This window comes from Silene latifolia, chromosome 9 (genome assembly GCF_048544455.1).
Source record: "Silene latifolia isolate original U9 population chromosome 9, ASM4854445v1, whole genome shotgun sequence".
Lineage (NCBI taxonomy): Eukaryota > Viridiplantae > Streptophyta > Magnoliopsida > Caryophyllales > Caryophyllaceae > Silene > Silene latifolia.
Window position 1 is genome coordinate 197,008,454 of NC_133534.1, and position 13,724 is coordinate 197,022,177.

General features: G+C 39.3%; 1 non-coding gene across 1 annotated transcript; it reads right to left on the reverse strand.

Annotated features, from left to right (window-relative positions):
• Nucleotides 1-13,318: 13,318 nt before the first annotated feature.
• On the reverse strand, nucleotides 13,319-13,425 carry LOC141602974 (small nucleolar RNA R71). Its single transcript, XR_012524876.1, has one exon. It is a non-coding gene; the product is annotated as a small nucleolar RNA R71 (small nucleolar RNA).
• Nucleotides 13,426-13,724: the final 299 nt, after the last annotated feature.

Sequence of the window (13,724 nt, forward strand, 5' to 3'; positions counted from 1 at the left end):
TAATAACACACGTGTATTCCGTAAAATGGTAGAGATGATGTTCATAAGATGCTTATCTGTTATTTCATATAATATGTTGCGTTGTGATAGAGTAAAGTGGATTGGAGTAAGTTTCCTTGTCCGAAAGGTTATTTCCGAGGCAGTATTTATGGAATCGTATGTAGTTGTGATGTCTATCGATGTGGTTGTGTTGCCTCGGGTGGTGATCCGGGCTCGATATTTAGTGTTGTGATGCGGGTATTTTCGCACTACGGTGTGGCTGTTGGTGGCGGTGTTGTGATGCCGTCACCGGTTGTGGTGGAGTAGGCGGGATGTTTATGATTCGAGTTTTCGAAAGTACATACCAGTTATACATGGATTGTTGTTTTGTTTGATGTTGCTCTCTACGAGTTTCAGTTTGTGCTGATAGACAGTTGTCTTGCTTATTTATGTTTTCGTTACTAGGTTAAGTTGGGAATGAGGTAGAGTATGATGTGAAATAGAGTTGTATATGTTTCGTTGTTGTCATGGGATAGTGATAATCTGTTGATGGGACGCGGTTGTGAGAGGTTGTTACGGTAATGTTGATCTTGTTTTGGATGAGACATCGGTAGACATGGTAATGGGAAATGATTCGTGGATCATGTGTTGTAATGAGCTGAAAGCGGCAGGTAGTTCATAATCTTTTGTTGAGACAAAGTGAGTGTGGGGTGTTGGGGAAATTAGTGTCATGTTAAGTTGTGTATGAATTTTGCGGTAATGAAAGAAAGAACTTGAGGATCTAGTGTGCGTGTACGTAACGAGTGCGGATTGTGAGTTATGCTTACGGAAGATAAGTGCTTTACATAGCGAGATCTTTGGTTTGCGGTGATAATGGAGAGTTAGTATGGTGATTTTGCTACGAGCCTTATGGTATAGGTTAGGGGTGTGCAAATTGATTTGAAGTATGAGAACTGTTGAAGTAAGAGAGCCTTGAGAAATAGGAGTGATTATGGAAATGAGGTTATAGGCAGTTATCTTTGACATAGGGTGGTGATGAGGATAATGAGATAATATAGCTAAGGGTTTAGTATTAGCGAGTTACGAGGACGTAACATTTGTCTTAAGAGGAGTAGGATGCAATAAAAGAGAGTTTCATGGTGGTGCATGCGGTAATATAATTGGAAGTAGAGTGTTAGCGTAGCGTAAAGGAGGGATTTGTTTTGTGGACAATACTTATAAAAGGGCCATGGCCGTGCTCGTAGTAGTGTGATGCTTCAGAGTGGGGGAATATTTTATATAATGTTAACAGTTGGAGGATGATGTTATGAGTGTGAGTAAACTTCGAGGACGAAGTTCCTTTTAAGGGTGGTGGAATGTAACATTCCGTTTGATGTCTATGAGTGTCTTGGTATTGGGTTTGATAGTTGATGTTGATAGTTGATGATATTATGGAGCTAGCAGCATTAGAGGATGATAGTTGATTATGTGTGGAGTTGGTGTCGTGAGAGATATATATGTGGTAGATACGATATAGTGAGTCATGTTGTGGAAGTAAACATAGTTGGTAGAATGGGGGTTAAGAGTTCATGTTCTATGTTCGGTCGAGTTCTCGAGTCCTTAGCTAAGTTGTTGTGTCTTGGTCGAGTCAGTATGGTTGTTTTTATGTATGGGTTGAACTTCGGGGACGAAGTTCCTTTTAAGGAGGGAAGACTGTAATACTCCGTATTTATAAGTCTTGGGGTACTCTATCGAGTAGCCCTTACTCTGTCGAGTAAGGGCAAGTTGCGAAATAAAATAGTTTCGACTGTTGGGTACTCGATCGAGTAGTGGGGTGCTCGATCGAGTGGGGTACTCGATCGAGTACCTTGGGTACTCGATCGAGTGTCCGGTTTTACGGGGAGTTTTCTCGGGTTTTGTTAATTACGCGATTAAGGTATTTAAACCAATTCGTCTTTGTTCTAAATCACTTTTTACAAAACCTAAAACCTGTTTAAGAGAGAAAGCAACTTGTCTTCTTCCTAATCGCGTTCTTGACAATTCCCGGAGTTCAGACGGTCGATTTGCATCGTAGTTTGTGTCGTTGGATTCCTTGCGTCGAGGGTAAGCTTTTAATGTAATTTATATAATGTTTTGTTAAGATTAGTGAAACCCCAATTTAGGAATTGGGGGTTTTTATGAATAGTAATTGAATAGTAGTATCTATGTGTTGTATGGTAGGAGGAGAGTTCATATAAGAGGCGTTTTGAGACAGCTGTAGATACCGTCTGCGTGTTGTTCTATCCAGGTAGGATTTCCTATTCAGTATTAGTCCCATAATGGGATATTGGTGATGTGCTGTAGTTAGTTGTTTAATATGGTGATTGTGATTGTGATTGTGATTGTGATTGTGATTGTGATTGTGATTGGTTTCTTTGGCTCTCGAGATGCGTTCTCGGCTGAGTGGGGTCACTTGCGGGAGTGATCTCACGCCCTAGTTTCGCCCTTCGTGGAACCCGCCACGAAAGGGGATGTGCACATTAATGGGACAGGGTTATCGCTCGTATGATGAGCGGGGCTTAGGTGGGAACGGCTGCGGTCCCCATCTGGCGGCGGTCCAAAGTGGACGGTCGAGTATTGAGACGATGGGAGTTGGTGGTGTGTGTGTGTGTGTGTGATTCGGTTCATTTTGTCTGTTTATCTTATTGTTGATATATGTATTGAATTGTGTGATTAGTATTGACCCCGTTTAAATGTTTTAAAAACTGTGGTGATCCATTCGGGGGTGGTGGCGATTATTGAGCGAGTGTGATATGACGCGTATGGGGACGGTGGGATGAGTCATCACGTGGCGGTTAGAAGTCTTCCGTCGTTTGTGTCGACGAAGTCTAGTAGCTTTGATAGTTTTAGCTGTAGACCGTATGAGAACCTTGTAATTCCTTTTGTTAGTTTTGGTTTTATAATGTAATCACTTAAACTTATTTAATAAAGTATGTTTCTTCATTGTCTTATGATTATCATGCCTCGGGTAACCGAGATGGTGGCATCCTTATACCTGAGTGGTCCTGGTAAGGCACTTGGAGTATGGGGGTGTTACACTCAAGCAATCAAGTTCTTGCTTCCAAGGGCAAAAGGTTCAAGAAGAAGGGAAAGAAAGGGAAAAACTTCAAACAAGCTGAAGATGAGTGCCATTATTGCTATGGCATGGGACATTGACTTAGGAATTATCCCGTATATTTGCGAAATATAAGGGAAGGAATCATTGTTCCAAAAGGTAAAATTCCTAAGGAAATTTATGTTATTGATGTAAATTATACTTCCACTACGACATGGGTACTGGATACCGGTTGTGGTTCTCACCTTTGTAATCATTTACAGGGGTTAAGAGACGTGAAGAGGCTTAGCAAAGAAGATGTGGATCTACGCCTTGGAAATGGAGCTCGAGTAGCGGCCGAATCCAAGAGAACTTATGTATTAGCTTTTCCTAATGGATTTGAGTTGTATTTACATAATTGTTTTTATGTGCCTACACTTTCTAAAAACATTATTTCAATCGCTATGTTGGATATGGACGGTTTTTGTTTTGTCATTAAAAACAATCGTTGTACTATTTCAAGGAACGACTTGGTTATAGGCCAAGCTCCTTACATTAATGGCATTTACATTTTAGAAACCTCGAATCCGACTAATGACATCTACAACATTCAATCAAAGAAACTCAAATCAAGTGATCCAAATGAATCGTTCATTTGGCATTGTCGATTAGGTCACATAAACGAGAATCGCATCAAAAGATTAATTTCGACTAATGTGATTACACCATTTGATTATCAATCATATGGAACATGCGAATATTGCCTTCTTGGCAAAATGACTCGTAATCCTTTTAGCGGTAAAGGAACTTGAGCAAGTGAACTATTGGGACTCATACATACCGATGTGTGTGGACCAATGAGTATCACCGCTCGAGGAAATTATGACTACTTCATCACCTTCACCGATGACTTGAGGAGATATGGGTATATCTATTTAATGAAGCATAATAGTGAAGCTTTTGAGAAATTCAAGGAATTTCAAAATGAAGTAGAGAACCAATTGAACAAAAAGATAAAAACACTACGATCCGACCGTGGTGGAGAATATCGTAGCCTTGAATTCGATTCACACTTGAAAGGTTGTGGTATTATATCACAACTTTCTCCACCCGGAACACCACAACTCAATGGTGTTGCCTATAGGAGAAATCGAACCCTACTTGATATGGTTCGATCCATGATGAGTAAAACCGAGTTACCGAACTCGTTTTGGGGATTTGCAATTCAAACCGCAATAAGATCTTTGAACAATTGTCCCACCAAAGCCACCGAGAAAACTCCATTTGAGATATGGAAAGGAAGAGTTCCTAATCTATCCTACATGAAAATTTGGGGATGTAATGCATATGTCAAAACCAAAAATGACAATAAGCTAGCCCCACGATCTGAAAAATGCACCTTTGTAGGCTATTCTAACACCCGAGGTTATTACTTCTATAAACCTCAACAAAACAAAGTGTTTGTGTCTTGTGAGGCTGTCTTCTTAGAAAGAGAATTTATTTCTAAGAGACAGAGTGGGAGAAATTTTGAACTTGATGAAGTTCAAGAGCCACAAACCGAGGTAGAGACACAAGAAGATGTTCCTTCGTCATCTAACGCGGTTGTCCCTCCTCCACTTAGAAGAACGGGCCGAGTTATTCGCCATCCCGATCGATATGTGGGACTTATCGAAGATGATGGAACACTCGATGTGTAGCTTTTAGAAAGTGAAGAGCCCGCCACCTACAAGGCCGCAATCTCTAGTCCAAATTCTTCCTTATGGCTTGAAGCCATGAAGTCCGAGATGGATTCTATGAATGAAAACCAAGTTTGGAACTTGGTGGATTTGCCTAAAGGGGCAAGTCCTCTTCAATGCAAATGGATTTTCAAGGTCAAGAATGGCATAGCAGGACATGATGATGTCTGCAAAGCTAGGCTAGTGGCAAAAGGATTTTCCCAAGTCCAAGGTCTTCATTATGATGAAACCTTCGCCCCCGTAGCCATGCTAAGATCCATACAGATTTTGTTAGCGATTGCCGCATTTCATGATTATGAAATATGGCAAATGGATGTCAAAACCGCTTTTCTAAATGGGCATTTAGAAGAGGAGGTGTACATAATACAACCCGAAGGTTTTCTCGATCCTAAAAATCCTAACAAAGTGTGCAAACTTAAGAGATCCATTTATGGTCTTAAGCAAGCATCTAGAAGTTGGAATCATCGATTCGATCATGTGATAAAAGAGAATGGTTTCACTCGAAGTGTTGAGGAACCATGTTTATACATGAAATTCAGTGGGAGCAATGTTCTGTTCCTAATCTTGTATGTCGATGACATACTACTCATTGGAAATGACATTCCAATGTTGTCTTCTGTTAAGAAGTGGTTAGGTAACCATTTCCAAATGAAGGATTTAGGAGAGGCACAACGCATATTAGGTATCCAGATCCATAGAGATAGATCCAAGAGGATATTGGCACTAAGTCAAGAATCTTATGTTGATAAGATTCTTCGACGTTTCAGCATGAACAAATCAAAAAGGGGATTGGTACCTATGGTAACTGGGACAATATTGAGCAAGTCTCAACCGTCCTCCGAACCCCATGATGTTGAACGCATGAAGTTGATCCCTTATGCTTCCGCTATTGGATCAATCAGGTACGCCATGATATGTACACGTCCTGATGTCTCGTATGCCTTGAGCATGACGAGTAGATATCAAGGAAATCCAGGTGAGAGTCACTGGATAGCCGTCAAGAACATCCTTATGTACTTGAGAAGAACTAAGGATTCTATCTTAGTGTTTGGAGGAGACACCGAGCTCCGTGTTCATGGATACACGGACTCAAGTTTTCAAACGCATAGAGATGACATCAAATCACAAGCTGGTTTTGTTTTCATGCTCAATGGTGGTGCTGTTAGCTGGAGAAGCTTCAAGGAAGCTGTGACTGCGGATTCAACAACGGAGGCTGAGTACATTGCAGCATCAGAAGCTGCCAAGGAAGCTGTATGGATCAGGCAATTCACGGACGGTCTAAGAGTAGTACCTACCGCCAATGATCCCATCACTCTCTATTGTGATAATAGTGGGACGATCTTCCAAGCTAAAGAGCCAAAGTCTAGTAATAGATCTAGAAATGTACTTAGAAAATATTATGTAATTAGAGATTTCATTGAAAGAAAGGAAATTGCGATATGTATGATTGGGACGGATGATAACATAGCTGATCCGCTCACCAAGCCTTTATCGCAGGCTAAGCATGATGGACATGTTGCGTCCATGGGACTCAAACGCATGCCAGTTTTATGTTAGATTTTGATATGAAATAAAAGAGTTGTTTTATTTGATCATATGCATAATCGCATTTGTCTTTTATTTTTCCATTACTTTGTCATATTCAAATGGGTTGTGGAGACAATATTGAACCCCATTAAAGTGAACTAAATTGACATAGTAATCGCCCATAGTCACTTGTATGAGGTGACATCTCTAAGTGACTAGAGTGTGATGCGATTGATGGCAAGTTCAAGTGCCATAGAGTCATATGAGAATGACTAGTCGATCACATATGCAGACTGTTAGGAACACTTTGTCAGGCTAATGACCGCTTATAGAGTTCTGGAAAATTTATATAGAATGGTTGTGGTGAGAGCTACTATAGTATTCTAATGAGTCGATTCTTTTGACTAAAGACTATTCGCCTAAGGTGGTGCAGTTAAAGATTAACTTTGATTTATGTTCTGGTACGAGCTCTCGTCTCATAGCTTTCTTAACCTCATCCCACGGTATCGCAGGCAACCCCTGTTTCACATATATATCCAAGGCACTCACCTTAACCTTGTCCAGCCACTCACCGGCAGCCTCCCTGAGGTAGAATGCAGCTTGTTCCACCTTGAACTCCTCCGGGCATTGAACCAGATTAAGATTATTCTCCATCTCTCTATGCCAATTGATGCGTGTCCTTAATATGATGTTTTACATGCATTTCAGAGCTCATTTATGTAGTTTATGCTACTATTCTCCCTATTTCCGTCTACTTTCGTGTTTTTGTACATTATTGCAGAAATGTGAAGAATCCAGCGGAAATCAAGCTAAATCCGTCCCCAAGTACCTTGCATTGCATTTGACGTGAAGTATTTACTCAAGGAACGAGATTGGTGCGCATTTTGAGGCCCGAAAGACAAATCCACGAGAATTTAGTAGTCAAGTATCAGCTACTTCAGTCGATCGACCGCTACCCTTAGTCGATCAACCAGAGCACGAGTTCCAGTAGCTCCTGTTCATTGCAGTCTAGTCGATCGACCGGTCACCTTGGTCGATCGACCACACCGTTAATTCTGACGTGAATAAAGAGATCGAGAATCTAGAAGGCCATTGTGTTTTTAGGTTTTAGAATAAGGTTACGCGATATTTCTATATAACGTAACCTGCTCACATTGATACAAGGATCCAGTTTTTATTCCGTTTTTATCAGTTTTAGATCATAAAATAATTAGGGTTTGCATTCAAGTTTATTCATTCAATACAATTCCTTTCGTTCGTTGCTTCCGAGTTTCTTCTTGCAATTCTTCTACTGGTATTTTCTGGTTCATAATTTCAGTTTTATTACTTTATTTCATTCGTAGCTAGAATTGATAGATTAGTTTCCCGAAGCCATAATTATCGTTTTATGCTAATCTTTTGTTCCGTTAATTTAAGCATGAATTCAGTAGTTTATTTTGTTAATCTTTTTGTTATTTTTATCATAAGCATGAGTAGCTAAATACCCTGTGCTAGGATGTAGGGAATCCGTAGAAGTAGGTGGCGTAGAATAGTAGACTGAAATCGCGTGTCGGTCGATCGACTGGCCTATCTGGTCGATCGACCGGCCTCAGGAGATTATCTCCGTTTTAATTAATTAGATTGTTATATTTGACGAATCGAATGCATGCGACTAGTTAAATGCTTAGTTTTTGACCGACCCAATAAGATCGAAAGATAGGGGAGGAAAATGGACTACCTAATTAAGAAGACTAGATTAATGAGATCGAAAGATGAGTTAGTTTGGCCTTTTAAATCATTTTTCAGGACGAAAGTTAACATTAGTGATATTAGGGACCTGTAGCGAGATCGAAAGATGCTACCTGTAAGAATGGACCGAGAGGACTTCTTATTTTCCCGTCTAACGTGTTTGTTTTAGACCTACCTAGTATACTGCCACCGAAACTATAGTGAACCGACCATCTTAGCACCCTTTTAATATTTGATTTCATCCGTTTAATTAGTTTACATTTCATTTTCTGCCTTTAGTTATAGATCAACTCAACTCAAACCCCCACACACTGTTACGTTAGACTAAAATAAGACAACTATTAATTGCATCCGCCTCTCTGTGGTTCGACCCGACTGCCACCAGCTATAGTAGTAGTTGGAATTATAAATTTTATTTTTGGTGCACAACGACAGCCATCACCAATTATCAAGCAGAATTGGCGCCCCTCTACCCATTTACTCTTTAGGATTAAACCTCGCAATATGTACACTGATCTTCGAGTGATCAGGCAATTGTTTAAAATTTTTAGTTGTTTTATTTTTAGTCTTTCTCTTAGTTTAAGGGACATCTGTTCCTTAAACTATTCTCATATTCTTTTTGTAGTTTCCTCTTATGCGCAGGTCAAATGGTGGTGAATTACTGCCGTTCAATCCCGAAATTGAGAAATCCTTGCGCGAGTTGAGACGATCATCTAGGATATTGCCAACAGAGGAAGAGCTGAGTACTCTGTCTAGTTACTACGAGAACGAGCTGTTCGAAGAGTGATGTGACCATAATTAGCGCATATTTAGCCCCCGAATTAGCCTTGTTCCCATGCTTTTTAGTGCATATTTGGGTCATTTATTATCTTTAGTTCTTTGTTTTGCATATTCTTTGAGATTTTGATCCCTTGGTAGGAAAGGAGTAAGAATCTTGCATTTTCATGGCAAAACAAGGCTAAATTGATTGAATTCAAATGACCAAGCATCAAGGAGAAACAAGATTAGAAGGCCTTTGTACATATTATAGTATATGGGCAATGATGAAGAAAGATCCTTGCATCCCCGAGGAAATCCCCAAGGATTTCATGAAGAAAAGGGAATAAAAGAAGAAGAAATTGTGCTGAGCTACAATTCGAGCGGATTGTCTACAATCCGCCCGTCTCCTCACAGCACAATCCGAGCGGTTTCCTCCAAAGACGCTCGGATTGCACCGCCAGAATCCGCCCGGATTCCCTTGAATCCGCTCGTCTTCCACCACCAGAATCCGCCCGTCCCGACTCCAAAACGCACAGATTCCAGTACAGCCAATTTCGTCTTCTCCAAGCTACAAAGAAAGACTCCCTTCCTTCGAAAAAGACCGGAGTCTCCCTAAGTAGGGACTTAATCGTTATTTAAGCCCTTAGTTAAACCCTAATGCATCCTCCCTAATTTTCATTATAAATACCCCATTAGTCTAATGAGAAGAGCATGTTCTTCTTAGGAATTCTTAGTGTAGTTAATATCAATCAAATCTCTCTTTAATATTGTAATCAACAATTAATCAAGTTTTAATACAAGTTTTAGTTCCTTAATCTCTCTTTTGTTCATCCTTTATTTTGGGTAATTGAAGATTATTTGGGTTATTATTGGGAGATTGACAACCTCTCAATCAAGCATCAAGTACTTCTTTTATTCTTGCTTTATTATTGGAATCATTAGTAGGTATAATCTCTTAATCCCTTTTTAATTATTGCTAATTACTTTCATTTGTTCATCATGTTTCATTTTGTTGGTATGATTGACAACCTTGCTAGCATGATCAACATGATAATGAGTGAGTAGTCACCTAGCTAGGGTTAATGGGTAATGAGGGGAAACCAACATGGGGAATGATTCATGCTTAAATTAATATGTTTTCATGGTTTATTTGCTCGCTTGTTTTGATCTCGACTCATGCACATGTTATGTTTGATGAAATGCGAGCCTATGAATCCTTGCATTTTTTTACCCATCACCTATCATTTCAATGAGACTTGTAAGACATAAACCAACTCGAGTCTCATTAGACCATGCATGTTGTTGAGTAGGGAAGATTAAGTCGACTTGTAGGTGTTGTACTATTTAATCGATTCGGCTCCGGGACCCAAACTTTCCTAGGATTGTAAGATATAACCCAACTCAATCCATCACAACAATAATTGCTTGCTTATAATTTGAGAACATGTTTGTATGATCAAATCCCATGATTCCCCTATGACCCCATGATACCCTAGTGCTTTTAATCAATTGTTTACAACCCTTTTAAATTCATCTTGCTTGTTTACTTTCATTGCTATTTAGTTTAGTGACCTTCTACATCAATCCAAATTGTGAGACCCCTAAGACACCACTAGTTTCAATAGAAATCTCATCTCAATTCCCGTCCCTTGGGATCCGACCTTTAATTTCCTCTTTTCTAATTGTAGAGTTGTTTGTGAAGCTATAAATTGTGTTTTGATTCGACCGTGACCCAACGACCACATCTATTTGTGAACACGAACGGACTTCGATCAAAAATGGTGCCGTTGCCGGGGACGGTGTTAGCTTGATTTAGATTTCTTTATATTGTTATTAGTTGTGTCTTTCTTTGCCTTGGGGAAGTAAAACTCCTCAAGGGTTGTTCTAATTGTTTTCAAGTTGTTTAATATTTTGCATGTAACACCCCGTAATTTCGGACCGTTATTATTTTGCGAAAGTAATTTATTAATCAAGTTGAATTTAATATTAATGTATTTGAAGTAATAATAATTCAATGAAATATAATTCTATTATATTTTGAAGTAAAGTATTTATTTTGGTAGTTTCGAAATGTTGAAAAATAGTTTAAACCATTTAAAAACCTTTTATTTCGAAATAAGGGCATATCGGAAAAAATGGCAATTCTTTTGAAAATTGGGCAAACGCTTTTGGAAATGGGTCATATGAGTACTCAATCTTCTTGTAAACTCGTGTTTAAGAATTTTGGCAATGTCGGAATTTGTGTTTGACGAACGGTTCTAATTATCGGCGAAACGAGCCAAAGCCGACTAATAAAATTATCGAAGTTTCTTAACGATGAAGAAACGTACGTATAATAAATAGCAGGCAGGCAGGCTGGCTGCTCCCTCATTTCTCACGCAACAATTCTTCTTCTCCCTTCCTTTTTCTTCTTTTTCGTTCTTTTCATTTTTTTTTTTAATTTTAAATTGATTCTGCCACTCCGTTTGTCATCCGTTATCAATGATTTTCGTTCCATAGTGCTGCTTTCATCGTTCCTGTCAATCCGTTGTAAGTAAAATTCATTTTCGTCATGTATTTTTACAAACCCATTTATATTTTCAGCATTATTTATTATAAGACGGTTGTATGTACTAAAATAGACGGTCTGGTAGAAGATTTGTTAGTCTGTTTTATAGTTGAGACGGTGTATAATTATATATAGGGATCCTTATGGATGTTAATTAGTCAGTTGTATAGTTGAGACGGTGTATACTGATATGTGGAGATGATTGAGACGGTGTATACTGACCTCTAGGGATCATTTGGGATGCTAGCTAGTAAGTGGTATATTTAAGACGGTGTACGCTGACATGTATGGATTGTTTTGGGTGCTAATTGTTGTCTTTTATAGTTGAGACGGTGTATACTGACATGTAGGGATTGTTTTGGGATGCTATTTGGGATCTTGTTTAGTTGTGGTATTGTGCAAGAAATTAGGATTGTTTTTGAGTCCGCTTGCGAGTACTTTGGGACATTTTTGGGACTGTTTTGACTCGGTTTAGGACTGGTTTAGGATAGATTGAACTCTGTTTTGGTACCAGTTTTGTGCAGCCTTCAGACTGTTTTGGGACAGTCGAAATGGAGGCCGTGTGGGCTGTTTTGGCCTTGGTTTTAGGAGCCGTGACAGGCTGAGTTGGGCTCAGTTTTGGGACGGATAAAATGATGCTTTATGGGACTGTTTCTAGGGCGTAAAAGTTGTGACAATTTTCTTGGTATGCCTGTCAAAAAGGAGGGTCATAATGGTTTATGAACATAAGACAGTAGCTAATGAATATGATTTACATGTTTTGATTTAAATTAATTTCCGTCTCATATTTTATATAACGATAATTCGTTAATATCGTCCCTTCACATAATTATTTTAGGTGGCTCATGTGTGGTTGAAGATGAAGAGTAATTTTGGGTTTTCGAAGCTTTCTCAAGTTTATTGCTTGTCTCTTTGCTAGCTTAAGGTAACTATTCCGACTTACTCGACGAATTAATGTCACATTAGTAGTTAATGTGGTGCTTGTTGTTTGTTAAGTGTTTAGGTGATTGATAATGTGTTACTTTCGTTTTTCACATGATAAATTGGAAATAGCATGAGAATAATATTGCGATAAATTTTGTAATTTGGGCCAAAGTAGGCAAAGACTCTGAGCTGGGCCAGATTGACCGAACGAGTTTGGTCAAGCTAGGTTTAAACCAGTCAGCCTCGATTTGACCGATGACCCGTCGCGGGACTCGGGTCGAGGGTTTGTCTTTGAGGTGAGATTGGATGTTTTATGTTATGCCTTGATATTTGTAATTATCATTTCACATGTTGGCTGTTGGATGCTTTGGATGCTTTATACTTGAGTCTTCTTGCCTTGTTGCCATTTTAGCTTGTTCTCATGAATTATGAGATTAACGGTTAGCTGGAATTTGAATTACGTATTTACTTTTTCCGCAATAAAAGAGGGTGTCACATTGCATGTCTAGAAGGTCACAAGGTGACTTGGTACCTCTTGATCGTGAAATTGAAAGAACTTTGACAACCAATAGATGATTTGCTAGGAGAAATTTGAGAGGTGTTAGTGAGGTTGTAGATATTCAACCAACTATTGAGTTCACCAACCCTTTTGCAAGAGAAGGTGAGGAGAACCCAACACAAAATCAACCCACAATGCCTAAGTTTTCATCACATTCCGTACCAACCGAGGATAACCTACCCAATGGTACTCCCACACCACAACATCTAACCGGAAATTTTATTGCCAAATCCGCATTTATCCAATTAGTTGAAAGAAGCAAATTTGGGGGGATGCCTAGTGAAGACCCTCATTCTCATATGGAGGCTTTTTGTGACTATTGTGATGCGATCTCACAAACCGGTGTAACTCAAGACCAAATTCGATGGGTCTTATTTCCTTTTTCTCTAATTGGCACCGCCAAACAATGGTTGAAAGGCCTTGATAAGGCTACTCTCGGAATAGACTCTTGGAAGAAGTTGGCTCTAGCTTTCTACAAAAAATTCTACCCACCGGAAAAGACAAACATGCTAAGAGCTCAAATTACGGGTTTTAAGCAAAGGGATGAAGAATCTTTGTATGAAGCTTGGGAACGGTTCAAGGGAATTTGTCGCTCATGTCCTCACCATGGACTTAGCGAATGGTTCTTGGTACAACAATTTTGGAATGGTCTTTATGAAGATTCAAGAAATATCCTTAATATGGGATCGAATGGGATGTTCACCGAGGTTGATGACAACCAAACTTGGAGCAAAATTGAAGAGATGGCAATCCACAACTCACAATATAGTAGGCCTCGCAAGGCTACTAGAGGAGGAAAGCACGAAGTGGACGCCGTTACTCAATTAGGTGCCCAACTTAGCTCCCATATCAATACTATCAACTTGAAGTTCGAGAAAGCAATGGCTAGACTTGAAGAAGTCTCAAAATCAC